Source organism: Anser brachyrhynchus (assembly GCF_964034855.1).
Source record: "Anser brachyrhynchus genome assembly, chromosome: 10".
Classification (NCBI taxonomy): Eukaryota; Metazoa; Chordata; class Aves; order Anseriformes; family Anatidae; genus Anser; species Anser brachyrhynchus.
The window spans coordinates 15,820,065-15,846,598 of NC_137705.1; the positions used below are offsets into that span (position 1 = coordinate 15,820,065).

General features: G+C 44.0%; 1 protein-coding gene across 5 annotated transcripts in view; it reads left to right on the plus strand.

Moving 5' to 3' along the window:
• Positions 1-26,534, plus strand: part of SFMBT1 (Scm like with four mbt domains 1) — an 82,919-nt gene that overhangs the window by 22,683 nt on the left and 33,702 nt on the right. The window contains exon 1 of one of the 5 annotated variants that reach the window (XM_080606420.1): positions 6-25,653. The exons of 3 other annotated variants lie outside the window; for them this stretch is intronic. The gene's annotated coding sequence lies outside the window, so the exon portion shown is untranslated. Of the gene's footprint in view, positions 1-5; positions 25,654-26,534 lie in introns of those variants that run through there. One more of the 5 variants, XM_080606421.1, reaches the window with a different exon arrangement.

A 26,534-nucleotide genomic window follows, 5' to 3' on the forward strand; every position in this document is an offset into this window, starting at 1 on the left:
TGGGTGGGAGCTGGCAAAAGAAAAATGAGGATGAGTAAAAAGATTGGCACTGGGCATGAACTTCACTGTCAAAATGTTTCAGAATGGTTTCTGAATGCTGTTCTCTTACATTAGTAGCATTCAAAAACACATCTCCTTCCCAGTACTCAGGAGTTAAGCATTAAAATTTAATATTATTATTATTTTTAGTACTTAAACTGGTTGGTAAAATATTGGTTCCATTAGTTCATGAGTTTTGTGCAAAAAAATTGGAAAGGAAATATTTTGAATCACTGTAAGAAAGAGCGCCAGCTTCTTGTGGTAGCAGAGGCATGTATCTTGTTCTCTGCACAAATACTATAAGCATGTTTATAGAAAAATTATTGCTTAGCATCAGAAAACTTAGTATTAACCAAAAAAAGTACTGCAAGTATTGTAATGAGTTCGATGAGTGAAAAAAGCATTCTTCCCTTGTTTAATCTTTTGCTTGGTCTTCCTGATGTCTGCTTTTGTAACAATAGCTTGAGCTGTCAGTTCAGTTCCTGTGATAAAACTAATAATTAAACAAATACGCAATTAGAAACTAACAGCACCTATGCTTTTCAGCTGGAGAAAGCAAGCATATAATCACCCTGCCCCTACGAACATCCTGGAAGCATCAGGATGGTCGGAGCAGTGCATTTGCATTTTGAATGCAAAAAAAAAGGAATCCACAATCCTTTCAGCAAAAGTCACTGAGAAACCCTTTCCTGCAGGAAATAAGTCTGCTCATTTCTTCCTGGTCTGGTCTGAAATGGGAAATAAAAGTGGTCTATGGTTTGGAAAAGTTTAGAAGTAACAGCAATCTGGAAAGCCAATGCCTTAACTCTCCTGCAAATACACAATATGGACTTTATCCTTAGCATTTGTTTTCCTGTTACTTTCAATAACCAATCAACTGTAAACCAATCGCTATTAGTTATTAGTTATTTAGTAACCGGTGAATTATTTTGCCTACTTTATTTAAACTTCTCTATATTTTTACTTCCTTACACCACTCAATATGGTTTCATGTGTAGCTGTTCCTTAACCTGATTTTATCAAAATAACCCAGTTTTATCAAATGTTTTAAGTTTAAAAATACCATTTTCACAGTTGTCTGCAGGAAATTGCAGGGATAACTAAAATTTTCTGATAATTTTTCTACAGATGTTGAACTTTTATTTAAGAAGTACAGGGAGCTTAGTCAGGCTGAAACTATTCATGTGGATGTAGACTCTGTATTCTAGCTAGGTAGCAAGTAACATTGGAAAACCTAACCACTGGTGGTTTACCTCTCTTCTTATCCCGCTGTCTCCACGCCCCCCACCCCCCACCAAAAAAAAACAAAAAACAACAAAAGACAAAGTCTTGGCAGATTTTATGTAAATAAATAAAAACCAAAAGACAGACAGAATGGCCATTGGCCAGAACAAGACCAGCTGGAAGGGAGCGGCAGTGCTTCCATCCCCAGGTAAGGCACTAAGTGTAACGATCCACTCGACATCCCTGCAAGCTCTTGCTTGGAGACCTTTCTGAACAGTTTTTACCTTCTGAGGGGGAAAAAAGAAGACGAATTGTTGCCTTCTGCTGTTGAAGCTTTTCAAACATTGTTCAATGTATGTAATTGCAATGATTTTCCTCTTTTAGTTAACGTAGAAAGGGACCGTATCTCATTTTTATTCATGCCAGTTAAGCCTGGTTTCTGGCCAATATGAAGACTGTAAGGGCCACAAGGGAAGGGCCATGGTTATTGCCTCATGATACCTGAGTTCACACTCGGCTGTTTGACAGGCATCATGTTGATGGCTTTTGACCTTCCAGCTTGAGCTGTCTTCACGCTGGCAGCCTGCAGCTTCTTCCCATGTGAGGATTTCTCTGTTAAACCTGGGTTAATAGCAGGTATCCTCCTTACATACCTCTGCTCAGCCTTCCTTATGGTGCAAGCTGAAACCACATGGGGTATCCTTAATCTGCAGTAAGTGTGCATGCTAGATATTTACACGGGTCAAGCTGTGGACCAGTTGATAGGTGAGCTTTCATGTCTTGCAAATCCCTTGAGTCCTCCCTCCATCTTTCTCAACAATCCCGTGTCTCATCGTCAGCTACTTGACTATGACCAATTATTAGTTTGCAGAAATTTATGTGCTGTGCAAAACTTCCATCTTCTCTTTACTTGATGGCAATTTCTCCCTAACCGTGAGGTTTCCTGTCCTCGTGCAGAAGAGGATCTCCTGTATTTAATGTAATCTATTTCTCCAATGTCTTCAAAGTATCTGTATTTTCTGTATGCGTGTGCAAAGCTGAAACATATGTTACCAAACAGGTGAGAAGCTAGATTTTGGCTCTTGCTTAATCTGATATCTAAGACAAAGACATTGATAAATATGTTTCATTACTTCAGTAAACATTTTAAGGTTTATCACTTAATACATTTTAATAACTGGGATGGCAATCAGAACTTGCTGTTGGAAAAAGGGCTCTCTGGAGGCCACGTAGAAAAACAAGGTAGAAGTTTTGAATAAGGAAGGTGTGGTGTGAGTTACTGTACTGAGCTTTCTTAGAAGTGCTGACATTCCACATGCTTTAGGCTGTGCTGAAATGTGATTGTTTTGACCAAGCTGAGATCTGCGATTCCTCCAAGTTTTGCTTGAATTTCGATTTCCTGGATGACATAACAGCGTGATGGTGTCGTGCTGCTGGGCTTCTCTTGCGGGGTCTCGTTCACGCCGTGCAGGAGTGGCATGGCTGGGTTAGCCGTTGTCATGAAGGTCTGCGTTGTAGATGCAGATGCTTTTAAAATGAATTTAATCTTATCGAGCTTTACCTTTTGAAAAATTACCTTTTAAAAATAGATGGTCTTAGTTGGCTCTGTCCAAGAACTCCCTTTTTTGTGGCTGCAAGTTACACTAGTGTTCCAGTAACAGTGCTTTAGGCTGGGGTATTGCCACTGAAGTCCCCCGGGGCTGTGAACACCTTGGCTGAATTCCCCACTCTGTGTTAGGAAGGGAAGGCGGTTGTGAAGTACAAGTACATACCAGTGGTAGGCAGCTGGCCTCTCTTGGGACATACGATACAGTTGTTCAGCAATTTAAAATAATACTCTGAATCTTGTAAATGTGATGCAAAGACTCCGATAGTACCTGGGGCATTACCCAGCTCTTCCACCAGATCATTTGACTTCTCTCGCTGTGTGCAGCATAAAGAGCCTCTTAAACGGGATGCTTGGGAAGCTGCCAGCTGTTGCTTGCTGCCTGCAGACACCATGCCCGTGTTAAGTCTTCCGTGGTGCATCAGCAAAGAAAAAGTGCGTGCTGTTAAAGAAAGAGCTTATTTTACGGTTTAAAACAGAAGATACGGCGTGGGAGCCTGGAATCCTGCATTGCTGAAACAGTGAAGTGGCGGTGAAGAGTAAACTTGATTCTCATTTCCTCTTAACAACTCCCCAGCAGTGTTTGATTTTGGTAGTTTCCTTTAGGTACTGGTATTGGATTAATTTGGTTATATTATAAATGAGTAAGTCCTGATTGCATTCAATTTAACTCCTTCTTTACTTAATCCTGTTGCATTTATTGTCTTTAATATCAGTGCCAGTATAAGTTATGGGAACAATTTTGAGCATCCTGTGCCCATGATCTCCAGATAGCAGAGTATTACAGGCTGTGCTATAATGGTGACTAAAAATCATTATAACAGAATTGTGATATTTATATATATATGTATATATATATATATGTTGGTGGGTTATTTTTTTTTTATTAGGCATCTATTTAAGAAGAAAAGGATAATGTCATTTAAGCATCATTTGTGTAGTTCTGAATTCTTGGTGATAGGTATTTCCGATGTGATCTCTGTCATTACTGACTGCAAATGCTGTAGCCATGGGTAAACTAACTTGGGGCTTTACATTATCAGAAAACATTCCGAGAGCAGAGGCAGCCAGCCAGTGTGTGGTTTACTCAAATGGAGAACATGTGCAATATTGCACAATATTGCTAAGCTACTCTTAGGTGGCTGTGTTCAGTGACAGCTAAAATCAGAACTCATTACGTTTTGAGTAATTTGGATTAAAAAAAAAAAAGAAAAAAAGTGGCGATTTCATTTCTACTGAGCAGTTCTGTGGCAGCTCTGGATGTAATATCTAGAGCATCTAACTGTGCTCTTGTGCTCTGGTTTGTGGCTCGGATAAATGAAAACTGGTCATATCCACACTGCTCATCACTGCTGTCGGCGTTAGCAGCATGGCATTGCCACTACTTGCTCAGCTGTATTTGCACATGTGGTAACGGCAGTGAACATGACTGAAGCAGGGAGGTCCGGCAGCTTATGAGCAGCTCTGGGTTGGGCCTCCAACTCTGAGGAAGCGCTTGGCTCTGTGTCCTTCAATCCACGGCTGTCTCCCTGGAAGTCTTTTTGGTAAAGCTTTTCTGATCAGCCTTACCTCCTGTCTGCCTGCAGGGATCATGGAAACAGCTGGCCTGAGCGGAAAAACAGTGCTAAACTGCAAATTTCCAGGTCTTTCCCACTGTGTTGTTTCCCTCTCTGTAGTAAGGATTACATCCCTCACTTCATGTTTAGATGCAGCTCTCTGTTTTGAACATTTCTAACTTGAATTATTTTCATCTTTCCTCCTGGGCAAGTGGGAAGCCAGGCAGAAGTAGACCAGTGGGGTGGTAGTTGAGTGGTTTGGTTTCCTTTCTTCTGGGGGAGAGCAGCATGCTGGAGGGGAAATGGCCTTTCATGCTCCCGTCTCTAGAGCTTGGCTGCGGCTCACAGGCAGCCATCAGCCTGCTGCTCTCCAAGCTGTCTTGGTATGCTAGGCAATGGGAGGCCTTTGACCTCTTAATTTGCTGCTCTTTAGTCCTGTTTTACATGTGCCACTGGAAGCCCAGGAGAAATCGTCTGTGTTCACCTGTCCAAACCAGACCTTGCATGGTAAGAGAAAGGCAAATGGAGTAAGCATCAATTAAACGAAAAGAGAGGTGGCCAAGAAGAAATCTTAAGTGAAACCCACAAAATGACTTTATCTTGTATCCTGAGCACCAAGTGAAATGGCCAGGCTGAAGAACCATTGACTTGCTCAGGTGGAACAGCTGGCACTGTCTGTGCCAGGAGCCGTGAGGCCGCCTGGCTGTGGCTGTTGCCTCAGCTCACAACCCCTGAGCATTGATCGTGGCATCCTTGCCACTGCTGGGGTTTAGCAAATGGTTTTCCTGCTTAGCCAGAGCAGAAGGCTTAGAAGTGAGTGTTGCTCTGCACATTGGTGCTTCAAGGCTGATGGCATTCTGCAGCTGGGGGCTCACTGCTGTGTAGAGCTGGCATCTTCAGCATAGCATATACTGTATTTTCCAGGTAAAATCAAGTTTTCTGAATTTTCCTTTTCTGAATAATCAGCTTCACAGATCTGGTCCAGCTGACTGCATTGTGCAGAATAGTTGTCCAAAGCTGCAGATAGTTCTAGATAACATGTTATTTCCAATTCTGTTTGGTGAGTGCTAAGGGGAGAAAGCAAGATACAACTGAGCCTCAACCAATAAAAGATAACACTGAGTTATCTTGACAATGGACTTTTTTCTTCATCTGAGGAAAAATTTGGAGGACCGGCACTCTGTTCCTGACAGTGACTGATGGTTGTGGCTCAAAATCTGCATGGCAAAGTGGTTATTGCATTGATTAAAAAGTATTTGTGTACCTTGCTGGGGGAGAAGAGAAAAGTTTGATTTGGTGAGTACAGATATATTTTCATATTATGCTACCATATGAATGAAACAGCTGTTTTCAGTACTTTTTGATTGCCATTTGTATACCTGGTGCATGGTAAATGAAATTGTGGTACCTTTAAAAGCAGCTGACGTAAAGATTTTCATTTAACACAAGAAGCTAAACTATGTTTCTCCTCTTAGCAATTTTTCCCTTGGAACCAGCGTAGTTACAGTCAGATTTAAGTTCACTTGAGTTTCAGAGGTACCAGACTGTGCTATAGTGTAAACACAGCTGGTATCGAGTGAAATAGGCTTCAGTATTCTCTAAAGTACACAAGTTCACTGTTAGTGCAATAATAGATGCTTATTTTATTAACTTTTAGTCTGCCTGTTGGCTTCCTTCGCAAGCTAAAAGGATGAAGTGCACCATATGCCCAGCCGTCCATTCAGCGATACAGGCTGGGAGTGGAGAGCACTGCCAGAGCCTCGCTGAGAAAACAAACCTGTATGCTGGTCATCCAGAGGAAGGAACAGGGGGTTCCTCTCATGTTGTAAGAGGGACAGAGTATCCGTAATGGTGTGCAAACTACTTATAGTGGTTAAAATAGTGGTAAATACGTAATAGGTAAGTTTAACTGCATAGTGGTGCAGGTGAGGTGATGAATGCCAAATCCGACGTGGCCATGTGTATTTCACAGAACTCAAGAAGCAGCTTCTCATAGGCTCCTTCCGTAAGCTGCTGTCTCTCAGTTCCACGTGGTTTTGGATTAAAAAAATAAAATGACGCAGTGGAAGTACATCCTCATAATAATTTAAATATAATTCACCTAAAACATCTCAGCTTTGCCTGACGATGCACCGAGTGAACACGTAGAGTTTGTCAGATACCAACATGTAACAGGCTGAGTTCTGTTGGGCTTGTTGTGCGTTGGTCTTTGAGCTGGGAGGCTGTGGCATGGCAAACGACCGGTGTTCCCTGTAGCAGCAGCAGTGGTGTCGCTCCCCAGCGTGCTTTATGCGCACTCACAGCGGGTCCTGTGTGAGTCTGGAGCCTGTGCACTGAAAGGAAGGGGGCGGACGGCTGCTAGAGGGCAGTGGGACGCTGCTCAGCGCTCCGGGCGGGTGGGAGGCATGGCTGCTGAGAGAAAGCATCTAGCAGGGGGACTGCAAGGCTTCCTGAGCGTTATTTGGGAAATCTGTTGTCACCGAAAGGGCAGTTAACCTGAAAACATGATTCAAGTCGTTGTTTGCACTTTGACACTTCGTAAAACCAGCTTGCGTAGCTCTCAAGTCAGATCGCAGGGGTCAGTTCAGTGACAGTCCGACAAAGCCCAGGCGTCCCACAGGGTGCCGTCAGGGTGGAGCTGGTGCCCCCCGTGCTGTGCCGGGGAGAACAGGCGTTACTGCCCCAACAGACCCGGGAGGCAGGGTGCCTTACGTGACGGCCGGGATGGTGCGGCTCTAAGAGGTTTATAAATAACCGAAGTTACAAAATCTCATTCATCTGTGCTGCTAGAATAGAAGGCCGTACCCGTGGGGAGCATGAGGTGTGTAGTAGTTTCCTGTTAGCACTGAAGAAGTTATGAAATCAGCTGGCATTAGATCTCAATTGATGCTGCTGTTCTGGCACAAGCCTGGGCTTTAATGGGGCTAGGGCTGGTGGGAGCAAATCGAGATGAAACGCAGAAACAAATACATAGAACTTTAAAGTATATTTACGCAAATCAGACCACATGTCACTACCATTGCAAAACTGCTGTGAATCGGATGGAAGTCACGCTGGAATAAGGATGTTCTCTGTGCGCTCCCAGTGCTTGGTAATCCTGCAGCGGAAAACTCTCCTCACTTGGATACTCGGCACAGCTGCGTGGTTGGGGCTGTATGGCAGCTCGGGGCCTCAGTCCTTAGAAACAGCTGGACTTCAGTGCATGTAAAGCAGTAAAAGGTGGAGCTGAAGCTTGTCATGTTTTTAGCAGGCTTTTATATCTTTAAGAAAATGAAGCAGCTGTTTCCCTTCTGTCGCATAATGTATATGGTGTGTAACCACTGGAATAATCAGGTGCGTTGTGTTTAAAAGAGTGAGGTAAATTCCTTTCAGTAAGAAAACATTGTTTTTTGTAAATAAGCTGTGGTGAGCACCATCCCATAAATGTAATGTTTTCTGCCTAAATCAACAGTCTTTATAGGTCTCTTTCTGCATGAGCATGTTGTGACTTGACTTTATTGCAAAAATAAAGGTTTTGAATTGGCCATTTTTGTGTTATGATGGAATTTCTTCCCCAGATTTTCATCTGGGGCTGCGGGAACACAATGTCCAATGTGGTACGAATGTTGCTGTTCATACAGTTATTTCTAAATGCTTTTTCCTGCTTTTTATTCTTCGATGGTTCAGACTCTATTGCAAAGTGAGTGGTTTGTCTCTTGCCTGGAATGTGCCACACTCAGCATTTCACTGCTTCTACAGTTGCAGCCTCTTGGAGCAGGTGGCTTCAAAGGGGAGAATGCAAGGGGGGATTAAGGAATACTTGACTAATTTATGCAGGGTACAGTGTGCGGATTGCACAGGAGTGAAATACAGTTATTTCTACTCCTGAGAGTTTTCAAGTCGAGTTCTGTCAAATATGAGCTATCAAGCAATGCTTACTTATTCTTACCTGTTTGAAGCAGGCTGGAAATAGCGTAGTTATACAAATGGTGAGTCTTAGGCAAAGTCATTTGCCTCTGACATTGGGCAAATGAAGGAAATTGCAGAAAATTTGGAGATGTTGCGTGCTGAAACCTATGTGAGAATACAGATTAAGATAGTAAGTCTCTTCTCCATCTGAGAAAGAAGATTGTAGAGCTAGCTTTGTTGCTGGTGTTCAGCCACAACTTTCCTTTTTTTCTGGTTCTGCCCATCAGACTTAGTCTTCTGACTAATAAATATGTGTCTTGGTTGTGTTTAAAGTGTATTTTTAGATTAACCTGCTTAGAAAGCGTGCCATTTGATGTGACATAATGCCTGAGTGTAGAATGGTTAAGTTCACCAAGCGTTTGCATCTTTTGCCACGCAGGTAAGCGTCTGTAAAGCTTTGCATCTGAAGTGCACCTTTTCCTGTGCAGTGGATGACTGCAACAAATACTGAAGCACACGTGTGTTTTGTTGGCACAGAAGAAAGTGAGAACCACTTCACTTAGTCTTATTTGTTAGCATTAGTTCATTTTCTGTATTTTTTTAAGTGAGGCTTTGGAGTTACCCAGAGTCTTTATCATTACTTGAGAAATCCTTTGGATATCATAATGTGCACTGGCACAAGCATTTTTAAAACAAGATTCAGATGAGTATGCAGGGTGGATAAGTTCTCTGTCACGCTGGTGCTTTGCAGCAGGACCTGCTGGACTTGGGTGACCCTGGTGGCTTTCTCGTTGAGGTCACCAATAGATTGTGAACCCTCTGGTTCAGCTGCGCCTGGCAAGTTAGGGGAATTTTAGCCTGGCCCAAGTCTTCTCTTTGTTTTTGCTGTATGTGTTTGCTCCAGTGGAAAGTTTAGTGTGGAGCAGGAATGAGCAAGTGGGTGTGGAAATGCCTTTTTGGGGGTAGTGCAAACCTTACTCTGGTTTAATTACATGTGGAAGCTATAGCCAAGGTATAACTAATGCTCCCAAGGCTTTCAAAAACAGGTAGTGGTATAGTCTAGAAGTAAGCATCCTTTTAAGATGCGTTTCCTTGTTTCATGTTGAGGCTGAGCCCTGAGGAGCTGTAATCCTCAAGGAAAGCCTGACCTTTTCTTTCAGGTTCCTCCTCCTTCTGCAACATCAAAGGTTCCCATAGCACATGTTGGGGCAGGATCGTACTTGGACATTAACTGTTAGCGCTTTGCTTTCTGCTCTCCTCCTAGTTGCTTGTTTGTGGAGGCAGGGTGCAGGCAGGGGGTTTCTGGTGGTGCAGCCCCGGCTCAGCATGCGGCTGCATCCCAGTTACGCGAGCAGCCCTGTCCGGGTCAGGGCGCTTTGCCTTGGGAGTACGAGACTGCTCCATCTTTTCATGTCTGTTCACAAACCAAAAATGTAAACTCTACATTTCATCATCATCCAAAAGTGATTGCGGGGCTGAAATAAAAATCAGGAGGGGAAAAAGCTCTAAAAAATGTCTTTTGTTCCAGTTTTTTCCCTCATGCTGATTACTAACAGGCAAACAACTTCTGCTCTGCTCCCCTTTTCTCCTCTGAGGCAGCTGCCCTGCTCACGTGCTGGGGCTGGAGCACTGAGAGCCAAATGGCACCGAACACGTCCCCAGGCTGTGCAGGTTGCCCTGAGAAAGCACAAGTCGTGATGTGCACAGCCAGGTTGGGCCAGGAGCAGCCAGTAGACTTTTTTTTTCTGCTCAGTCACTGAATTTATCACAGTAACTGACAAATTAATGAACAAACTCATAATTAACGTCAATGAAAATTTAATTCACTTGTTATTCAAACGATGCAATAATTTCGATAGCAGTGTGTGCAGGGTTTTGTGCCATTGTGCAGTGAAGGCCGAGTGTGGGAAGTTGAAGATAGAATGGGAAAAAAACAAAACTAACAACTTGGGAGGCAGTATACAAATATTTACAGTGTTTACTGTAGTCATGAAAGCTGCAGAGTTCATAGCGGCAGGAGATGGGTAAGTTCTTCGGGACATTGGTCTCTGAGCCTTTCCTCACATCACAGAGGTACAGAGTGATAAATTTGCTTGTTTGAAGAAAAGAGAAGCTTTAAGACCTGAAAAAAGCCGGGTGTGTGGTGCTGGGATTGCTGTTGTGTGATGAAGCACGAGAGGTTTTGTTTGCTCTTTGCTTCTGTGAAGAGTTTGTCAAAATGACACTTGCGTAGGCAGCCTGATTTGAATTTTTTCCCCCTATATTCTTTACGTCCACAAGTGCTCACTTTCACCTTGGGGTGCCAGTAAGTGGGCTTTACAGGGCACAAATTTCAGGTGTAAGTATTTGCAACTACAGTGTGTTGTAGGTCAGTGAAATAAATTACCACGTCTTTTGCCTAAAGCATTTCATTTCCTTCATCACCAACTCCTTCAGGGAAATCTCTAGATCAACTATTTAATGCTTGTAATGGAAAATTTTGTTTCTGAAACAACTGAGTATTTCCTGGTGCTTATTCTTTCTTTCACTTTTTGTTTCTCCAATCCTTAGGTTTGGACATTGCAACAACTGCTTTACTGACTCCCCTGTTTCCTCCCTCTCCTCCTGTTTCCCCCCATACACCCAATTTTGTGTGTGCCATGGGAAAGAGTCTAACACCCTTCCCTTCTTGGAGCTTTTCTTATCAAATTTAAGGTTTTCAGGCAGGATATAATGCTTCTATGGTCAGGGAATTGAGTGGTGCTCAAAAATGATCTTTTCCTTGTTGTCTGAGGAATATTCTGGTGTTCGGCTCTCAAATCCAAGCAACACAAAGGATGAAATGGTGCTATTTACAAAGCAATATTCTATCTCCACAACCAAAAATGCTGAAGAAGTTGCTAGTACCACTGAGTGAGCCCATGCAGCAGATAATGTGTTCTGAAACCTGTTCAAAATCCCATGGTCTGGAAAGAAAGACTGCTCAGGATCTGCCTAGCTCAAGATTACAGAGTAAGGTTCAAAGAAGAAAAGCTCCTAATCTCCCTTCCCGGTTGCGTTTGCAGCATGTGAAGTACAAGCTGATGTCTTTGTATGTTGGAGCTGTCACTGCTGCATTGCTGCGCGAGGCTGCAGGGCTGTTGGCCTTTGCAACTAAAGCGCTTTCTTAGTAATAATAAATCCAAAGCTGCAGTGCCAGCAGGCTTAGAGGTGTTAATTTAATTTGCAAATATACCTTTTTGACCTGCTTGGCACAAGCCCATTCTTCAGGGAGTCCTCCCCACTTTGGTCCTCGTTCTGCTTAGCAAATGCTTGTGCCGTCCTGAAGGCTGGTTCTCAGTGATGTCTGCTTGCCTCTGCCTCCATAGCACTGCCTTCCTCTCCTTCCCATGTGGACGGTTTGCATTGCAGAGAGCTGCAAGTCACAGCGTTGTTCTGCTTGGCAGCTGGACAGCCTTGACACAGCCCACTGCCACTGTAACCTTACTGCGGTTCATCGGTGTCTTCGTATTTGCCTTGAGCCCATGAGAGTTTGAAAAAACAACCCGTCCTCCTCTGGCGTAGCGCCTCCTCTAGCTTAAGTCCAAGGATTAAAATTAGTGTGACTCTGGGAGTTGGTGGACGCTCCTTAAAGTGCAGGATGCCATTCTTCGGTGGAAAAGAAATAGCTTGCACAGATAATCTACAGCACAAAGCTCTGAAATAAGTTCTGCAAAATTAAAATTCAGGTGGGGGTTATGCAGATTGCCTTATTTGAATATTTAAATCTTCTTTAGCTTTTTGATGACTGCTTTATCATTGTTTTCCATATATATGCAATGATGCTCATTTACAGCCTTCCCCAATCAGTTATACAGCAAATACCACTGCTATAAATAAAATGTCATTTGCAGGAGACAGTTTTGTAAGTTAAATGAGGAAGAAAGATTCCCTTTGAAGAATCATTAGCCATCATCAGTTGGTCAGGATTTTCTCTACAGGATTATTAAAAGGGGTGGCTGAAATGTGTGTTTTCCATTCCCTTTCTTCCCTGATAGTGGCCAAGGAGTACTTTGGGGTTGTGTACTTTGGTAGTGTTTCACAGCGGTTGTCCTAAAAGAAGGAAAGGTCTGTGGCTGCAGTGGCGTGTTTCAGCTCAGTCACTGCAGTGGTTAGCTCCAGAAAGGAGCAGAGCCTCTTGTCGCCATCCCTGCTCTCTGCCATGGTTGCCGTCTTAATCCTGCTGTCTTAATCCTGCTGTCAGCTGCTGCTTCTCTTCAGCAGAAAAACTAATTGCTCTCTTTTTTTTCCAATTCTTTTTGTTTTCTTGGCCAGGTCATACTTGGGCTTTTTTAGTTCTTTTTCCTTTCTGTATTGTGTACTAAATAATTCAGAATTGTCGGCCAGGAGATATTTCTGTCTTTGCTGTTACTGTTTGAACGGTGTCAGTAAAGTCAAAGTTGTCACTACATGGGAAAAATGCACTTACTTTTGCTGTTAGGATCTGAAGCAGCAGTAGTGTCAGATAAACACCACTTCTTCAGGTCATACAGCCACACATGAACCGCATGCCTGTGGTTCCTCCATGGGCGCTCCTGCCACTGCGGGGAAATCGGTTGGCCTCCTCTGCAGTTTGTCCTCTTTTGTGTGGAGTGATAGATCCTGCGCTGGGTTGGTGAATCGTTCTGAATCATTTTTAAAGTAACCTAGATTAGGTTAGTTTGAGGTGTTTACACACGAGACTTCCAGCTTTACAGGAACAGTGAAATTTTTGTCAGCAACGTTGTCCTTGGCAGCTGTGGAGCAGCTCAGGTCAGAATGCATCTCCTGGTAACAAACCTGTAGCTGGAGTGCAGTACGCTAAGTAACCGCAGTAAGCCTGTGAAACAGGACGGGGATCAAAGTAAAGGTAGGACTACCACACTTGAACTGCAGAGGGCTTTGTCTGAACTGTTAGAGGTTAGGATGTAGAATAAGCTGCCTCCAACACTCTTTTGTTAAGGTATGTTTAAATACGCATCGAAGGAAGCTGAATTTTGTCTCATCTAGGATTTCTGACTTGATGTAACAATCTTTACTCAAATAGTTGAGTTAGAAGGATTATATGTTTAATAAAGAAAGGAATTAGAAGTTCTGGTATTCACATTTGGAGACCCGAGTAAAGGTCTCCAAAGCCTTTAAGATGTCCTGCTCATTTAGATGTACTCCCTGTCGGCCCCCATACATAACAGAACTGTGGTTTAGTTTTTCAGTTTCCCTCATTTTAAGTTGGTAATTCAGTCATGCTTTTGCTTTTGTATCAGGGAATTTCTCTGAGTAGGAAATCGTTATAGTCCTGTCAAGGCCTAATGCTTGGATGGCAGTGTGCTTCCGATGCTTCCCTTTGGTGCTCCTACCAGGGGAAAGAACAGAGAACCTGTATTTGTGGAAGTGAAACATGCTGCTATTCTGATTTTCTGCTACTGAGAGCTCTCCTTCTTATGAACATCATCTGGCAGGGGAACATCTCCTTGCAGGAGAATACAAGCCCTCCGTTTTCAACTACTACGGACATCTGCTCCATACTGCGGTGGCGGTCCTCTTTCTCCTCCTGTCGTGCCATCTCGAAGCCAGCTGAGGTGCACGTGCCGTGCTGGGCCGTGCGCGGGAGCAACAGCGGCCAGGAGGAGGAGGAGGGCAGATGCAGCCCCTGCGCGGCTCCTGTCCTGTGCGCTGCTGGCCCCAGGGAGCCTGCGGGGAGAGCGGGGGGATGCGGACGCTGTGATGGTGCCGGCACCTGCTGTTTGCAGGCTTGTTTGCTCATGTCCCAGTGCTGCTGTGGTAATAAGGCATTGCCTGTCACAGTAATGAAGCACAGCAAGATTAAACTGTAAAAATAAGAACCTGTGGCATGGAAGTCCTAAAATGCTGCTGAACTCTGAAGCCTGTTTTTGTGAAGAAAATGACACAACAGGCCTGGAATCCTGACCCTTAAAGGTTTGTAGTCTCATTTACTCCTGGGTCTCATCTGTACTGAGAAAGTGCTTATTAGCATTTCTGAAAGCAGGGCCTGAGCTCTGGAGGTCTCGGTGCTGAGGTGCCTTTGTAGCATGTATTCAGCGTGTGCCGAGCGCGGCTGACACTTTTGCAGTCCCTCCACCTCTCACGTCCCACATGCAGCAGCAGCTGGGCTCCAGCACTTGGGTTTAGTTGGTAGGCTGAGGCTTATTTCTTGGCAGTAGGTAATACTCAGTCCTTTCTGGGGAAAATGAGCCTTGGTTTCACACCTTCTGCAGCCACAGGTTGCGTTTGCTTTGTTTCCCCGCACTCGCTGCCCAGGTGTATGTTAACTTCTGCATAAGGAAAATGGTGACTTACGACTTTGTTTTGGTCCAACTCCATACGATGCGATGAGTGTTTTTGATAAAACAGTGCAGTGTCTTACTTGCTTCTGCAGCTTTTATTTGTAATTATGTTTTTATTAGAGCCACTGCTTGTTAAAATAGGCTTTCTGTCTGTTGGACAGCAGTTTGATTTGCAGTTGCATCTGTCTATGTAGAGTGTATGTGTGCTTAAAAGCAAATTAGTGTGCATTAGTGTGCTTAAAAACAAATGACAGATTCTTAGTTCTTTTTGTTGTTGTTGTTTAATTGAAATGATTTAAACTGAATATAGTACAAAACCTACAAACTTTGAAACCAGCTCTTTTCTATTTTAATTTTCACTCTAGTCCACCCTTGCAGATTTGGCTGCCTGGGACTAGTTGCTTGCTCAGAGATGACCAAGACTCTGTGTCTGCAAGAAGTAGGAATGAGATGCTACTCTCCTTGTTGCCCCCAAGTATCAGTGACAATATTTTATAAATACAAACCTAAGGTTAGACTGTGGAGTCTGTTTTTAAACGCAAATCCAGGAGAACGGCTGTAATTTCACAAATGGTGAGCGCTGGTTAGGATGGTGATGGAGTTAATGGGATCTGTAACCGGGTGTACATGTGTTGACAAACAGGTTTAGCTCCTAACCTTTAAACTTGTATATTGGTGGGGTGAAAGGAAATGTCCTTGGTGTTAAGCTGGGCTTGGCTGTGGATCTCAAATGGCTGGAGCTGGTGTGAGTCCTCACTGGCTGATGGGACCCGAGTTTATCCTGCGGTTCTGTTGGCATTCAAGGGAGAGTTCCCCTTTCCATGTGTAGCCTGTGGTGTAGAAGCTCTTCTGAGGAATGGGTGTAATACATTATTTTCTTTCTATATTGTATACTATTTCAATGACACAACAAAGGAAGTAAGCAAGTAGGAGTATTCTTTAATATATCAAAAGCATTTTACATGATTGACTTTTTTAATGTCATGTTTGCAGAGTACCTTCCTTCCCTCTCCACTTCCTCCTCCTTTTATTGATGTGTTGTCTGTAGTGGTGGCATCCATTAGATGGTTCAAGTTCAGTTTCCCTGGAATGAGGAGTTCAGTTTCAAAAAAGGATTTGGAAGATGCTGCAGGGTTTTTTTTTCCCCTTTGCATGACTTGAACACTGAGGCAAGTTGAGTGTCCTGCTAAGATTTAATCCAAAGACTTTCTTATAACATATGCACAGACTATAGGAGTCGGCAAAGAGGACTTGTTTGAATAAATCAAGCCTCCTAGCAGTATTATGGAGGTATTTATTACAACTTAGTTAAGACTGCATTGACCTTCATACTTTATCTGCAGGACTGATATCCTTCATGCATTGAAATTAGTTTCCAAATCTGTTGTTCTAACAGATAAATTTTTGCAGAGTCACTGGTAATTTTAATGTTTCAGGCATTTAAAGATGATTTTTTTATCTTTATTAATTGCCTAAAAAGTATGTGCAATCAATGTATTTGCTGATAACCCCCAGTCTTCTTCTAGCCTGTCTGCTGGAAAAAGTAGCTGGAGAAGGCAGAATAATGCTAGAGACTTCCTGCATTTGTAAAAAACAGAACCTCGACAAAAACAGTTGCTATCTTAAATGTTGCTGAATCGAACCAAGCAATTCCTAATAGCTTCTGTTTGCAAGCAGTTATAAATACAAGAGAACTTTTTGGGACACCCTGTCAACGTGTTGTTCCCTGATCAAGTTGAATGCTCGGCACTGAGTTCGCTGGGACCGGAGCAGTGACTTCCACATTTTCACCTGGACTTGACGTGTAGCCCTGTGGAGGTGGCCTTACCAGCTGGGTAGTGCAGCACGGGTTGGAAAGACAGATCCCGTTCTTTGTTTAGCTGGAGCTGAGCATTTCAACATTTATTAACCAGCCTTCCCATTTTTAAGTGTGTTGCACAGCTGGTGGTGCTCTGTTGAGGGTCAGAAGCAACTGGACCTCGGGCAGGTGCTGGGATTGGAAAAATCACATAAATTCATATAGCCTCAATGAAAGAAGATAAGTGCCAAATGTTGCATCAGTGGACCTGGGTTAAATAGATCGTTGTTTTTTTCTATGGTGGACTAGTAGCCCTGTTAGAAGGTTAAGTGTACAAGCCTTGATCCTATTTTGTGACAAAAGGACTCTCCTTTTCTCCCCGTTAAACATTTTTATCCTAATAAAAATGCACATGCACATACATTTCCACGTCTTTGAGGCAGAAAGGATTACCAGGGTTGCAACCTTTCCATCTGCTGCCAGGTTTTTGTTTCTTGGTATGTGCAAACCCAGCAATTTGCTCTATTATCCTGATGCGAGGGGCTCCTGCAGAAGTTGGCCAGTGCAGCAAGCTGCCTGCCCCAACTGCACGCGGGGAGGCGGTGGCAGCACCGTGCCTCGTGCTGCTGGCGCCAGCCTCGTGGGGAGGTTACACAGGCAGGGAGGCTGCACAGGCCGTGCTGCTGCCTGCCTAGCTGAGGCCAGATCCCTTTCCTTTGCAACAGCCAGTGCGAAGCCTCTGCTCAAGGGTCGCGACGTGCCGCTGGGGCGTTGCTCTGTCAGCACCTCGTAGGGGTGCCTCTCCAGGACCTGAGGGCATCTGCGCCTGAAGAAGCGATGCTTTAAATGTGTGTTGGTAACCTACTGCTCTGCTTCCAGCAAATCCCAGGGTTCGGTGTTCTGCCCACGGGCCTGGGGTGAACCCCGGGAAGTTGGCAGAAAGAGTGGGGCTTTCCCTAAGCCCTTGGGACAGGAAAACACGTGCATTATTGCAAAGGAGCGTAGCGGCGCTGTGCAGTGCGCTCTGCGCGGGCTGACCCGACTCCCCTTCGCGGGTGCTTGCAGCGCTGTTGTTGCCTTTGTGTGGACAGCATGCAGCGTGCTCCAGAGCCAGGCGAATTACTGTGAGCCCAAATTGCTGCTGATGGCTGCATTTGGTATTCTTCCTAGCACATCCTTTGCGCCATTTATATTTTCCTGAGAATTTCTTTGGAAATACAAGAAAGTAAGGTTTGTGTTCTTCAAATGCAGTTCTCTAGAGGAGTCTTGTTCTTGCTGTTGCAGTGGGGGGAACAAACAGTTTGGGGCTGGCTTTTAGGGAAATGGGTTTACTGGAGAAAAGCACAGAAATGTAAGGGTGCAGCTGCGAGGGCTGCGGGTCAGCCACAGGAGGTCGCAGTGTAGGTGTGGTGGAGGGATATGCTAAGTTTTAATAGTTAATCAATCTAACTCTGGTGATAGTAGGTTCTATTTGCATATATATATATATATGTATACATATATATTTATAATCCTCACATTCAATGCGTTTTGTTCACAAAGGCCATGCAGAAGCTGTTCAGATAAGAACACTTGCATGCACTCTTGGCAGCCATGAAGATAAAAGGGATCCTGTGCCATGTCTTCAGGAAAGCTTTCCTTGAGAAGAGCAGGAGCTGAGTGTTGAGACAAACACAGATCTTGTCCTCACAAGTACAAAAACCAGATAGGTTGTCAAGAGTAGAGGCTTCCTAAAGAGATCAGAACAGTCTTTATGTGAGAAATTCTGAATGCTTTTAAAGAAATAAATTCTCCGGAAGGATGGCTGTAGGTTGCTGCTGCTGGCGTTGTTGGCCAGAACATAAGTGCTTATGGCTGAGTCACCAGGCGGAGCTGCTGGGCAGGGGCTGGCGAGCAGGACGCTGTCCCCGGGCCTCGGAGGGAGGAGCACAGCTGCATGACTCGATGGTAAGAGACCGCTCAGGGATGCGATAACCGAGGGTGGTGGACTCGGACTAGATTTGGTCACAGTTGGTCTAGCAACTCCAAAAACCATGGAAGCAGAGCTACCACTGTTACTTATTTTTTAAATAGCAGAATAATACTGGAATGTTTTGCTTTTGTAGTGGGGCCACCAACATGCTATCAAGATGGCCTAAAGAAAATGTTGGTGGTCACACCTCCAGTAAAGGATGAATTAGCGATCTGTTTGTCACTGATAAATCCTCACAGAAGCAGACAAATACGCTCCTGTTTACAGAGCCACTGTGCCATATGTATGTGTAAAAAAAATACTTCAAACAACTGGAAGTCCACCCAAAGTTTCTGTCTGTATTGGACAGGAAAATTTCTTCAACAGCTGTGACTTTAGTGACATTGGTAGCATTTTTATTTCTTTGTCATAGAAGCATCAAACTTTATTTTGCCTATCTGTAGTTGACATTCTGGGCTTTGCAGGGCTGTCTTGGAAAGATTTAGAGTGTGCTAAGAGTGCTGAGCTAAGGGATCTGTGGCAGATAGTGGCTTTTACAGGAAAGAAAACTATAATTGTGTTTTCCTAGTCACGGGACAGCACTTAAAATGGCTTGAGAAAATCGACATTCCACCATAAATTGGAGCTAGCGAGATGTCTCACACTTTGTCTTCTGTTTGCGGATGGTCAGACACTAGGGGAGCATATGCTTGTAAAGTACTTTGCTTATAGAGCTGACAGTTGGAAAATCTGTGAATGCTGGGCTTTCAACTGATGGTGACTAAAGACTAAAGGACAAGAAAGGTCTTAAATCCTGTCCTGACTCTACAAGGCTTAGAGAACCCGGAGCTTGCCCCAAACCTAGCGTCCTGGAGACCCCTTATTGGAACAGCAGGATCCCTGCTACGGCTCCCAGCAGGGAGAATGACAGGAGGATGGGGCACAAGAAGAAAAAGAAGGCATGAAAGCAGGTATGCAGAATGCTGTGCTTCCCAAGCAAAGAACTTGAGAGCATGGTCGTCCTCGTTGAAAGCTGCATATGGGCCCTCTGGTGCTGTATGCACAGAAAAACAGTAAAACAGAAGAAGAAGTATGCACAGTAGAACAGGAGCTTAGAGAAGTGCAATTGTGGTTGCTGAATCACAAAACACATGAGGAGCAAGAATCATACTCCACGTGGCCGGTTAGCCGGGGGGGCTGGTTTTGTGCCTGCTGTGCACGGCATGGATGGAGTGAAACAATCCTGCACGGGGGAAAGGAGAGCGAGCAACGCCTCGGCAGCAGCTCTGTGGGGTTCAGGCGAGTTGTTTGTCCGGATGTCACCAAGGTGGTCGTGCAGACGTTTTGCTGATCTGTGAACTTTAAATGGTTCCTTAACCGTCACAGATCTTCTTCTACTGTCAAAAGATTTCTTCTACTGAAGGCTGTTCTAAATATTTGCTTGCTTTGGCCTCTTTCAGTCCTGGTTTTGAGGATGAGATTTTTCAAAGAGGGCAAATGCCTCCCACTGATGTGCTGTGCCTGTAACTGGCAGTGTCCTGCTGAAAGAGCAACGGGCTACCTGGCCTTGACATTTTCCCCCAAAAGAATGTGGCTGTTTTCAGGCAACACATTGACCTCTAATTCAGGGGATTTTGGTGTTTCTGTGCTATTAGTGTGTTGTTACAAGAGAGGGAATGAAGCCTGCACTGAGCAGCCTTGTAGCTGATAGCTTGAAAGTTTTCTTCAGTGCTGGAGATCTTGGTTTTGATTGACAGATTTGCTTTCTGGGTATCTTTCTTTTGTCTTGTGCTGAAAATATTAACAAAAGGAGTTCGCAGCTACTGTGATGCGAATCTCACCGGTGTACCTGTAATGGATTGCATAAAAATGGTCATGGGAAATCAAGTACTGCACATTGCAAGTGGACCGAAAATAAAGTTGGCCCCTACCCGAAGTGGTTTGTTATGTTGGGTTCTGGTTGTGCTGTACAGTTCTGTTGAACAAATTCTCCTGCTTAAAAACAAGGCTGACAGGAGAAAGCTTGTTTCAGAAGAAACATTTCAAAAGAAGCTGTCATCCTAGAGGATCCTATCCGATTTTTGGCGCGCTCTTTATCAGTGACAGTTGGCAGGGGCTCTGTCAGATTGGAGTCCCTTTGTCCTTGCAGAGAGTGTGAACGTGTCTTCGGAAGGGCTGATGTTCTCCACAGAGCTTATCTCCTCGGTGAGAGACCCCACGCAGCTGCATTTCAGCCAGCTTAGATCTGCGGCCATGTCGATAAGGCGTGTGGTGTGGGAGCACCCGTTGTGTGCAGGTCCCTGATCCCGGCGTGTCCCCCTTCTCCCGTGGCACCCCAGCCTCATCGTGCAGCCAGTGAGGCAGCTAGTGCCTCATCATGACTGACTGCAATAATGTTGGATTAGGGAAAAGGTGTTTTTTGTTTTGTTTTGTTTTTTAAAACAAGGCATGAAGCTGCCTTTCCCAGCCTCAGATCACGTGCCAGACCCCCCCAGCAGTGAGACTGGGCTCACTGGTGTGCGTGTTGGTGCACACCTTCCTGCCAGTGAAGGAAGAGTCTCTCCACCCAGCTAATTGTGTCATAGGAGATACAGATCTTAACTGCAGAAGAGCTTTTACGATGAACTCGTGCATTAGTAAGATGAATTGGGAATAATCACTGAAGGGGTCACTGTGCACAAGGAAGCGTAAGCACTCATGGTTGTTTCCTATTTATAACCGCACGCCGAGAAAGGCTGCTGCTGCTGGGCACTCGCCTGCCCCTCCTTTGTGCTAAATCTTGTTCCTTCTGAATGTTTGTTGGACAGGAGAGTGTAGCAGAGGGCTGCTTTTGTCCCGAGTGTTTTCTCTGCTGAAATGCCAGCAAGAATCTCTGCTGTGAACACTGGGCCTAATCAGAAGTTGTGCTGAGCGGGGCATGGTTAAACCACAAGCATGAGTCTCACAACAAAGAATTTGTTATAGAAAACCTTAGATGAAGTGCATGTGCTTTCTCTCCTCATAAGGAATATGTAATTAGTATATCTTTGAAGTAAGAAAGCATAGGTATATATGTGTGAATCCTATCCTTCCCACTCCAGGGTATGCTCCAAGGATAATTAAAAGGACCTTTTCTTTTGGTCCTGCTTTGGCAGTAGATTTTTCTCAGTGGCCGAGCTGAAGGTTTCAGATGGTGAAGAACTTCTTCCCCTGCTCCGACAGACCTCTGCAACAGGTTTCCTGCCTGCCGCTGTGGAGTGAGGCTCCCCCTGTGCAGACGCTGGGTTTTGAAGGAGATTTTGCTGGATGCCTTTGCATGAAGGAATGTGCTGAAACCCGATCCCTTCTGTAGCTTCTTCCCCGGTCCCTAGGAGTATCGCATGTCCCCGTTGTCTCATGCGCCTTTGTTTTAAAATAATATTAAGCCTCAGACACCAGCTGATTTACTTTAATTCAACATCCAACTTATGTTTGATTTCTTTTCATATTCAAGTGAGCCATCTGGCTTTAATGAACTGTAACTGTTTTTAATGCTGCCTCCAGTTGCTAACATCTGAATATTTCATGTGCTGAAAGGAGGTTTGAAATGCAGAAGTGAGACTGAAGAGTCCAAAGTATTTCCAAATCAGCTCTGTTCCAGCAGCACTTGAGCTCCCCTCCCCTCGAGGTTTATCAAAAGGTAATCTTTGGGGTGCCAAACTGCAAGCATCCAGCCATGGTGGGTGCTAATTGCAAGTACTCTCAATGTTGTGTACGTAAAATACCAGTGCTGCTTATGAAATCCTGAATAACCACCCAACTTGGGCAGAATATCAATCAACTTCAACAGGAGCTGCCAGGATTTGGCATCTTCTAAATAAACAGCCTCTTAATTTTGGGGGGTGTTTAAATATTTCCTCATTGTAAACAACAACAACAAAAACATAGTTTTACGTCATGTAGTTTAGTTCTAGTAGTTAACTGGGAGCTGGATACCATAAATGAACAATACCTTAATTTCAGTTAAATTTCAAGGGTACTTTGCCAGGGTTATACCGATGGAAACTAGTGATATATCCCTAAATTTGCTGGGCTGTGTGCTTCACTAGTTTTTTTCACAGCATTGCCTTTGTTTCGGCTTAGCAGAGTGGTATCTGATAGAATTCCTATAGGTCATTACCAAGAAATACTTTGATTAATGATAAAAAGTACGTCGTTGGTTAGGTCTTCACTGTGTGCCAAGCATCGTGCAGGTTACCAGCAACCTAATCTTGTAGTGCTAGAAGTTTAGATCGAATCTGTCTGCAGAGGGAAACCACCTTCAGCAAGGGTGGTCAGGGAACACCGTGGCTTTGGCTTTCCTGCACAGCGCTGTCCTGAGAGCATGGAAGGCAGGTACGTAAGAAACAGGTGGTGGTTGTTGGAAATTGCTTTGTTTCTCTTAAGCTCTGCTAAATTTCTCAGTAAATTGCTCATAGGGACAAAGCTGAATTGGGAGTTAACTGATGGCTTTGTGGGTATCCACCAAACCAGACTTTCTGAGCTGGAGAAGAGCAGGTTGGGAGCAGTACTGCAAAAACTGGCAGCTGAGTTCCATCCAGTAGCATTCCCGAAACTGTAAAGAATAAAGCCGTATAAATATCTTCTACATGGTAGGATTTTGTTGCATTATACCCCCATTTGAAAGGAGCTCTTAATGAGATAATCAGTCTTGCACATGGACAGATTTTTGTTCCTCACTTGGTAATGGACATTTTCAAGTTGTTAGTTCCAGAGAACTTCCTACACCACTGAGCAGTGTCGGTGGATATTTCTTTATTCTGTTCCAGTTTTTGTTTTATTTTTGTGTGTGTGAAGCTCACAGTATTGCATGCAGGAAAGCCCAGCTGGGCCTCTCAGTATTTTGCATTGCAGTTCCCTAAAATTTATGCCAAAAACAAGCTCAGTCTACAGAGCAACTTTGGCATCTCCCTTTGAGTTAGCACATGACTTGAGTTTGGTTGGACCTGCAGCCATTTAGCAACCTGGATGCTCCACCATCATGCTCAGCACACCAGCATTTGCAGCCTGCTACACTCAGTATTTTACAGTTACACCATGGAAATCCTCCACTTACAGGCAAGTGATTGTCCTGCTCTACTCTGCGCTGTGCAGCCTCACCTCGAGCACTGTGTGCAGTTCTGGGCACCACAGTACAAAAAGGACGTGAAACTGTTGGAGAGTGTCCGGAGGAGGGCTACGAATATGGTGAAGGGCCTAGAGGGGAAGACGTATGAGGAGCGGCTGAGGTCACTGGGCCTGTTCAGCCTGGAGAAGAGGAGGCTGAGGGGAGACCTCATCGCGGCCTACAGCTTCCTCGCGAGGGGAGTGGAGGGGCAGGCGCCGATCTATTCTCTCTGATGACCAGCGATAGGACCCGCAGGAATGGTGTCAAGCTGTGACAGGGGAGGTTCAGGCTTGGTATCAGGAAGAGGTTCTTCACTGAGAGGGTTGTCGCGCACTGGAACAGGCTCCCCAGGGACGTAGTCACTGCACCAAGCCTGTTGGAGTTTAAGAAGCATTTGGACTGTGCTCTTAGTCATATGGTCTGAATTTTTGGATAGACCTGTGTGGAGCCAGGAGCTATACTTGATGATCCTTATGGGTCCCTTCCAACTTGGGATATTCTATGATTCTACTTTGGGAGAGGTTTTTTCTTCCCCTTTGGTTTTCTTTCCAAGTTCTCTGCCTCAAAACGGGGGAGACACATCCTTAAGAACTTGCTTTCCACGCAAACCCTGAGAGCCTGAAGATACTGCTATCACAAGTGACAATGACGCTGCCCCTTCCGTCCCCGAGCCTGGCGTTACGGGAGCTGCCTTCTCTGGTCACCCTGATAGACTGCTGAGCAATGGGGCGGGCAAGCTGGCCACCTCAACTTCCCTTTAACAGAGCTGCTTCTTCAAAACACTTCAGTTTTTAACAAGTAGACAGATTTTCAAAGGAAAAAACATGCTGTTAGATTTTTTTTCAGACCAGCTGTAATTCACAGTCTGCTTATTTGAATGACAATACAAATGAAACTGCAGCCTGCGTAAAACTGCTTAAAGTCTGCAGGCAGTTGTAGTTGGATGGAAAATGATCTTTAGTCATTGATAGCTATCTTGTGACCAGTCCAGTTACAGTTTCAGAAGGGAAATCACAGTGGCACCTCTAAAAGGTGAATCTTTCACCTTGCAGAATCTTTCACCTATTTATGGTGCTCATTTTGAAGTAAGATTTTGTTTCCATCTGCTAGGCAACTTGTGTTTTTTAGGGATTTGTCCATGCTATAGTAGGGGGAAAAATTGTTGCTGTTTTCTTTCTTTTTAAACCTTGGAAAAAACAAACAACCTCTCTAAGGATTATCAAGTAGTCTTCATAGACACTCCAAGTGTACAAAACTCAGGACAATTTAAGACTTGCAAATGTTTAAGGCTTCCCTCTTGTAAACCGTAGTTACTCAAAATGTGTTTGGGTGAGAAATGCAGCCTTTGTTTTTAAAAAATTTCCATCATTTCTAGTACATTGTTTAAAAAGGAAAACAAGGTGCTTCCCAGGAGTTCAACAGAAATGCAAAGGAAATCTGAAGTTTTTTTTTTTTTTTTATGATTTTTAAGCTAATAATTTGTTTCCAGGGCTGGAGGCCCAGGTGTAAAAACCGCATGTATTGGGCTTGCTTTAGACCTGTCCTTTTTCAGTTTCTACAAGTAATAATGAAATAATGATTTAATTGCTCATAGGAATTGCAGTAATGGCTTGAAAGCCATGGCTTCTAATCATAAAATGTTTAGGAGCGTATTTCTGCCATCTGTAGTTTGTTTGCTTTAACCTGATAGCTTAAAAACAGGTTATTTTTGCCTGGTGTGCATCAAGGGCAGGAATAGCTTCAGCCTGTGAGACCCAGTGTGTGTGTGCACATGCATGTGTGTAGTGAATCCACGGTGCAAAAAACAACCACGTTTGGGGTGTTTTTAGTTTTTTGCATGTGCCATTCTGGCATGTTCTACGGAGCGATAGCTTCTGGATTAGGGCTAACATGGTAAAATGTTAAATGCTTCAAGCATCTATGATTGTATGGCTTCTCCGTTTGTAGGGTGGGTTTGTCAAAACAGACTGTGCATTTCTTTTTGTCCTGCTGTCACCAAACAATTTGGGGTTCTGTTGGCAGAGAGGAGTATTAGAGATTGGAGAGGGGCTGTGTTCCCTGGAGACACTGAGATTTTTCTCACAAATTTTCTCAGACAAGATCTTCTGCGAAGCTATTTTATTTGCTATTGTAATGGCGGCCGTCCTGCAAGCAGGAGCGCACAGTAAGAGTTTATCATAACCGTGTATTCCCTATTACCCAACACCTGATTTCTCCCTGTTTCCTCACTGGCTGAGTACGACAGGTTCCCAACCTACTCGACGCACTTCTGTACCATATATGTACAATTTTATTTGACCAACCGTTAATTCCTCCTCTTCCTTTTTTTTTTTTCCTTCTTTACTCGTGACTAGAGGGCCTGTGATTTTTGTTTTTACTGATTTCGTACTGCTCATCCTGTTTTTCTTAGCTATCCTCTTTATTTTGGGACAGTGGGACCTTCCCCTCATTTGCTTAACATACTCCCTACTGCTGTGCCGTGCAATCACTTTTGAATATGCAAGGTTAGTGGAATTTTCCACTGCAAAAACACCTTCTATTGCAAAAACACAACTTTGTTTCTCACAACTCCCCCCTCTTCTTTTCTTACTCCTATTGTTGCTTTTGCACCTTTTCATATACCCTGCTCTTGAGTTTTTCCAACATTAGGGTGCAATATCCTTCTTCGGATGTCACAGGGAGTGACAGATACACGATGCCATTATTATTACAACACCAACAAATAGTTGTTTGAGCCAATTCCATTCAGGTAACCACGAAGTTCATTTCTCCCAAATGTTTCTAAATCCCCAGCAAGTGTCATCTTGAGCCACTCTATATAAGATCTTTTTTTTTCCCAAATATTTTTGAGATCAGTTAAATTCATCCCATTTGATCTATATACATACAGCAACTAACACTAATTACAGCACACGCTCCTCCTTTTGAGGTTAGCACTAAATCTAATACCATTCAATTCTGGAGTACTATTTTTGCAAACTTGTTACCTCCTTTTGTAGTGCCTGGACTGCATCCAGAGTGTTATTTTCTAGTTCTTCAATTATA